Raw genomic sequence first — 7,062 nt, 5'->3', positions numbered from 1 at the left:
TGTCGCCGTGTCAGACCCTGGCGACACGGCGACTCGGGCGACATGTCGCCAGAAGTCGGTCGATATTTGCAAACCTAAATATCACAAAACCAATTCCCCCAACCTAAAGTCGGTCGGATTTCTCTCAGCTTTCTCCGTTTCTCGTTTCTCTGCAACTCTCGCTCCTTCCCAGCGTTACTCGCCGTCAAACATGTTCGCCATCCCCAAACCACTTGATCTCCTCAGTTCCTTGGCTTGAGAACTGAAGATAGCTCTGAGTTGCTAAAGGAGTGCGATTTTGGCTCAGATCTTGTGATTGGAGTCATTGACACCGGAATCTGCAGATGGAATCATGAAAGAGCTTCAACGATCGGGGTCGCGTTCTAGCGAGATGGAAGGGTGATTGTGTGGTTTCGCAGTTTGGTGACCTAACACGTAATAATTCCGGTTATCGATCCCTCGTCTCATGGTGCTAATGTGCTATCCTTTACGGTTGGACTGTTATTCTCTTTCTTGTGATTTTCTTTAGCAAATTCTTGAAGAATCAGCTCTTGCTGCGCCTTCAAACTGGTTGGAGAATGATCGAAATTGAATGGTCGAAGTGTTTCGTTTAGAGATCGACCGATCCACAGGGCACACGCTGATTATCTTCCTGATTGTTTTGTTGATGGCTCTGGTTTGGGTGCCGGAGGTGGGGGTGGAGCGTGGAGGTGGTTCTCGATTGGGTTCCGGCGGTGGGGTGGTCAGGTGTCGTCGAAAAAGTCGATGTCGGCGATATATCGCCGATAATCGGCGACATATTGCCGACTTAATGTTAAGTCGATGTCGCTGGGGGTATCGTGTCGCCCTCCGCCGACACCTCGAATTAGCCTCATGTCGGCTATAAATCGCCGACATGTGCTACCATGCTTACTACTAGCTATAACCATTACAACAAATAAAAATTCACAACAACTCCATAGTGCCTAGTCGCAAATCCTGCATGACTTGAAGCAAGTCCAAGTTCTTCTTTAATTTTGAAGACATCCAACTTTGAACTCTTGGGATTTTTCTCAGTGGATGATGATTCTAATGCCTACTTGTTTAGATTCCGCCACCAACAAAGAAATATTTCTTGACGACGATGATCTTTGGGATGGGGATTGATGGGTCATTTCTTGAGGTTCCAAAGGATTATTCTTCACAAACAAAATTGTCAATGTTTCAATTTTACGTGTGGTAAAGATAACAAAAAACCATTGGGCACTGTTGTAAATATGTTTAAAACTTAATATTATTTTATATAAATATATGTTTCAATTGTGTCTTTTATCCTATGGTTTTATTTAGTCCCACATCGGGTTGAAATGATCTGATTATATGGTTTATATATAGTAAGGGCCCATGTAATATTAATTTGTGCGACACGAACCGAGCCTGAATCCTGTTATGACCCTGCATGTTAGATAGATAGATCCATTTTGTCATGGGCCCTATTGTGGAAAGCCCACTGTTGAGTGAAAACGTGGAGATGCCATTAGAGAGGCACTCTCCTGTAGAGAAGTGACCTTATCCTTTCACCCACAACCTTTGGGGCTCTATATAAACCCATTTTTCGTGTTCATTCTTTATACTGATTAACTATTCTGCTGGGTGAAAACGTGGAAATGCCATTAGAGAGGCACTCTCCTGTAGGGAGGTCAGCTAGATAGGTACATTCCTGAAGGGAGTTGAACTGAAAGGTACCCTCACAAAGAGAAGTGACCTTACCCTTTCACCCACAACCTTTGGGGCTCTATATAAACCAATTTTCGTGTTCATTCTTTACACTAATTAACTACTCCCCTCTCTCTCTTCCTGTTGTTATTCCGTTTAGCAGTGAGTATAGCCTGATTACACCTTAAGTAACCTTTCTGGGGTATATTCTTAAAGGTTTGAGCTAATAGATCTTGGGGTGATACACTGTAGAACCTGTATTGCACAAATCGGGGTGTGTAAATACCTTAAAGAAAGTACATTTGGAACGTTTCAGCTCTCAAGAAGTATATTGTGAGAACAAGTGTTCAAGTGATTGTGCAAATTCCTCTACCGATTTCAACAGCACCATTTCTTTATAGAAGTGGAGTAGAAAAAAAAGATGAAAAAAATAAACGAGTGAAATCTATTTGAATTTTATATTTTGAGAGTTCATGAAAAAGTTTACAGTTTTGGCATCTCATCCAACTAGGCAACAACAAAGAATGTGTTGTAAAAAATAGTCATGAGAAGTGCAAAATTGAAAAGTCACCGAATCCATTTAATGGTCACGAAGAATAAATTTTATTTCAATTTACCAAAAAAAAAAAAATAATAAATTTTATTTCCATTAAATCCCCAACTTTTTTTAATCAATTTTAATCCAGACCGTTAAATTATCAATGCCACGTGTAAACTTGATGCAAACAAAATAATCCAGCATTATCACGTGATCCCAATCCGACGACAGCCGCGCGTCAATGATTAATGGAATTTGTATTTTCGTAGGTTAGTATAATCTATAAATAGAACGTATTGTACATTTGTACATTTCGTAGAAAGCAGTTTGAAAGCAGAAGACGGCACTGCAAAATTTTTCGACTTCGAGAAGTGAAATCGCTGATTCTTCGTCTCTAAGCGGAGAATTTTTCTCTATTGCTCGTTCGATTGATCGTGGTTAATTAAACAGGTTTGATCTGCTACGTTTCTATTTTAGGTTTAGGTTTAGGCTTCAGTTTCGGTTTCGATTTCGATTTCAGATTAGGGTTTTCGACTTTCTATCTGGAGATGTCGTCGTACACCACCGATCTGGGGGAGAAACGGATGGAATTTCTTCGGAGTTTAAGAATTTTCGTTTATTTGTATTTGAGTAGTGATGGCTATTGCGATCAACTCTTCTGGCGCAAGCGATGTCTTCAGTCGATTGGGTGCTCCGTATCGCAAACCCCAGAAAGTGTGTCGCTACTGGCTCAAGGGATGTTGTAACAGGAATCCCTGCCCTTACCTTCACCAGGAATTGCCGGAGAAATCTGGGAGTATCAATAGAATTTCCTTGAAGAAGCGAAACTCCTCCTGGGTCCGAGATCATACTATTGTTCCGCTCGAAACGCAAGAAAAAAGGAACCCCAAAAGGCAAATAAGAAGTCACGGTCCAGTCCTTTCAAAATTGCAACAGAAAAGTCATTGTGGTATTTCGCCTCCCAAGAAGCAAGACAAAAATTGTGGTTCAGTCCCTCCCCAAACAGAAAACGAAGGTCATGATGGGGTTGTTCTTTCCCCCAAAAAGGAAGACGAAAGTCTTAGTGTTAGTGGTCTTCATCCCGACATTCAAGTGGAAAATCATGGTGCCCCGTCGGCTACTGTGCCTACCGAAACGCAAGACGAAGTCTGCCGTGATTGGCTTGCTGGAAATTGTATTAATGGAGACAAGTGCAAGAATGCACACTCTTGGTTTCTGGGCGATACTTTTACACTATTGAAGCAGCTTCATGGGCACCAGAAGGTACTCTCATCTTGTTCATAATTTGTTTTTGCGTCGACTTTTAGGGCAGAGCTTTTGTTTTAGGTCGTCTCAGTTTCACTAATCATTACTCGTCTCACAGGTTATTACTGGTATCACTCTTCCCTCCGGTTCTGACAAGCTTTATTCAGGGAGTGAAGATCAAACTTTACGGGAATGGGACTGTCACACTGGGCAGGTGATTATGATTATTTAATTCTTATCTCTGTGTACATTAGCTTAATTTCTTTAGTGCCTCTAGCCTACTATAATGCAGGCATCTACTGCATCTGTATCTGCCATCCATATTTATATTAATCTGTGTATGTTTCTGTATTATGTGATAATGGATTTTATTGTTCTGTTCAGTGTACTGCTGAGGTAGATTTGGGAGATGAAATTGGATGTGTAACAAGTGAAGGGCCGTGGCTTTTGGTTGGAATTCCTGACCTTGTTAAGGTGAGATTGATTTTCATGGATGGGTTTCTTCTCTTTCTTTTATAGATTCAAGTTTGGGTATGTATTATTTGGCATCTGATACCTTGCTCCTTGCTTAATTTGTTGTCTGTTATGGTACATCGCAGGTGTGGAACACCCAAACCGGCTCTGAACATAGTCTTACAGGACCAGTTGGACAAGTATATTCCATTGTTGAGCAAAATGGTGTACTTTTTGCCGGAACCCAAGTAATCCTTTATCCTTTCTATCGATTTTCTTGGAGTTTTTGAGAAACAGATGAACATTCTTTAGTTGTGAAAATGATCAGCTCCCCTTTTGATGTCTAACTATGCGGCTATGCCAAATGATGATTATCAAGCAAACATTCTCCTCTTTTTTTTTTTTATTTTAATTTCCAACATATATTAATCATGCCTTTTATTTTCTAAAGGATGGTAAAATACTTGTATGGAGAATTGATGCGACAAATAACTGCTTTCTACCAATTGCATCACTTGAGGGTCACAGTCTTGGCGTTGTTACATTAGTCATGGGAAAAGGTAGACTGTACTCTGGCTCAATGGACAATACAATAAGGGTAAGTTAGTCTGGCGACAATCACTTTACTCTCTTGAAAGGATGTAGTTACTGCAAATATCCAATTGTATTCAATGTTCTGAATTTTCTTTCCTTGAGTCTGTTGTCATGTATGCAGAATTTTTGTTTGAGGACATTAATAATAGTATGTAGCCTAATCTTTTACATTTTTAAACTATGACTAGACCTTATAGGCAATAGCAAGTTGTTCCTCCTAGACAGGGAAACCACAGTTCTTGTTTAAGTGCCTGATAGAAAGTGATATTCCAATAATAGGTTCTTTTTTCCCCTTGAATTACATGTTTTTGAATTTGCTGTAGACATTGTTCATTATATTTGCCAAACCTGAAATCTTTGAGATTGAATGGATAGGATAATAACCTTATTCTGGCCTATCATCCTCAATTTTCTCTAATCCTTTTTTTTTTGGCTGACTTCGAGTATTTTCTCGGTAGGTTTGCTGATCCTAATCTTTAGTGTGATTATTGAACAAATTTCAGGTTTGGGACCTAGATACTTTCCAATGCATACATACCCTGACAGGCCATACATCAGTTGTGACGTCTGTTCTTTGTTGGGATCAGTTTCTATTATCAGCTTCACTTGACAAAACAGTTAAGGTATTATTATGTTCCACCGCTCTTTTTTTATTATTATTATTATATTTTTGGGTATTGTGTTACATGTCTGGCAAAACTGCGTAGCATATGCTAGCGCACCTATTTTTATGTCCATTTTTCTCTTTCCACAATAAGGGCAGACACCTCTGTCCAAGGAGAGGAGGATAGAGTTGAATACAGGGAATTGTGCTGTCTTGCAATGCTGTTTTCCTTTTAGTTTAACTATTGGCATTTCAATCCATTTATTGTACAGTTCTTTATGGTTGATCGTGTATTATAGCTATTGACGTCTCCCCTATGCTATACTTTTGCAGGTGTGGGCTGCTACAGAACGTGGCAACTTGGAAGTTGTACACACACACTTTGAAGAAAATGTATGCCATAATGTTTTAACTAGCTGTTGCATTTTCTGCTTTTGTTGCTCTACGTACCTCTTTTCTTGTAATCTTCTTTGTTATGGTATACCTTTAATTTGCTGAATACTGGTTCTCATCCTGTTTTGGTGTTGGTATGAATTTTCCGTTTATGTCTACTTTAGAAAATTTAATTTCGAAATACATTTAAAAAAAGAGAGAAGGGGGAAGGGGGTGCTTTGATAGGTTTTCTGCTCTTTGAAATTTCTGGGTGTCATCACTAGTGTTGGGTTACCTTGGACTACTAGGACTTGTCTGTCTTCAAGAATTTGAGTTGGGTATCCCTTCTTTTAGTTTTCCATGCAAAGAACAGACTTTAGTTTATTGAATGGCAACTGATTCCTGTGGTGCTTTTTGTGCATGGATAAACCACTGTTTTTACATTCTAGGGTTCCGAGTTGAATCACTCTGCAGTCTTACACTGCTGTTTGCATTCTTTACTCTCATCTTGAAATTTATCTACTAGCATGGTTTTCTACTGTGATGGACACATTTTGAATTTCTATGTCTACTACTGCAATCTTGACTTCTTGTTCAATTTTAATACCCTGTTATTCAAAAAAAAAAATTTTGTTCATTTCTTTTTTCTCTTATTACAGGGTGTGCTCGCCCTCTGTGGAGTGTTTGTTGCACAAGTGAAACCTGTCCTGATGTGTTCGTGTAATGATAATACGGTTCACATTTATGACCTACCATCGTGAGTATTACAAGCCTCGGCATTTTTTTTTAAAAGAAAGATATTTACTCTACTTCTATTTACCATTCTTCCCTGTTCTCCTTTTTCCTACCCATAAATTATAGTTATCTTCTTTGCCTTCAAACTGCTGATACTGTTTGTATCATGTGTTTTAGATTCAGTAAAAGAGGGAGAATATTCTCAAGAGAAGCGGTTCAGACAATACAAATAGCTGGTGGTGGCCTTCAGTTTTTATTTACTGGTGATGGAGCGGGGGGGGCAAAGGGCTCGCTGGCCTGTGGAAATGGGCTGCTGAACCAGCAAACTAACTCCAGTGGCTGCTCGATGGGAATCACGAGTAGCATCCTTTGTTAAATGGTCTCTCCTCTGTGCTCGACTGAAATCAATGGTGACATTCTTGGTGAAATAGTCTCAGCAGTAGCATTATTTGTCAAATGGGGGTCTCTGCTCAGTTGAAATCAACTCTAGCATTGTTTGTGAATAGTCTGTTAATTTTTTAGCGGTCACGATTTTTGTGGCCATTTTATTGATGTTTGGATCGCTTCCTCTGCAGATTTTTATGCAGTAGGTGGGGAAGTGATAGCCATTTTGTAACGTAATGAGCCGTCTAGGAATGCCTGGACGTTAATCCTGTAAATTTTTTTTACTTCAGCTAATAAAAGATAAAAGTTTTGTTCTCATTGACTGAAATCCATGGTAGCATGGTTTGTAAATGTTGGTTAGGAATTAACATTCCTGTATCATGTATGGGTCGATTGTTTCTTGGTCGAGGAAGTAGCATTGGATTAATGGTTGGCACCCCGTATCAGCAAAGTTAGATCGTAA

The 7,062-nt window shown here is 39.5% G+C and overlaps 1 pseudogene across 1 annotated transcript; it reads left to right on the top strand.

The window, feature by feature from the left end:
* Positions 1–2,547: 2,547 nt before the first annotated feature.
* Positions 2,548–7,062, top strand: LOC149030188 (zinc finger CCCH domain-containing protein 48-like; annotated as a pseudogene). Its single transcript, XR_016171249.1, has 9 exons — positions 2,548–3,475; positions 3,576–3,671; positions 3,842–3,931; positions 4,057–4,158; positions 4,362–4,508; positions 5,008–5,127; positions 5,442–5,501; positions 6,140–6,237; positions 6,393–7,062. The product of XR_016171249.1 is annotated as a zinc finger CCCH domain-containing protein 48-like (transcript).

Source organism: Hakea prostrata, chromosome 1 (assembly GCF_041222555.1).
Source record: "Hakea prostrata isolate BN-2017 chromosome 1, UWA_Hpros_2, whole genome shotgun sequence".
NCBI classification, from domain to species: Eukaryota; Viridiplantae; Streptophyta; class Magnoliopsida; order Proteales; family Proteaceae; genus Hakea; species Hakea prostrata.
The sequence above is the reverse complement of the archived record's forward strand: the minus strand, read 5'-3'. Positions and strand labels throughout refer to the sequence as shown.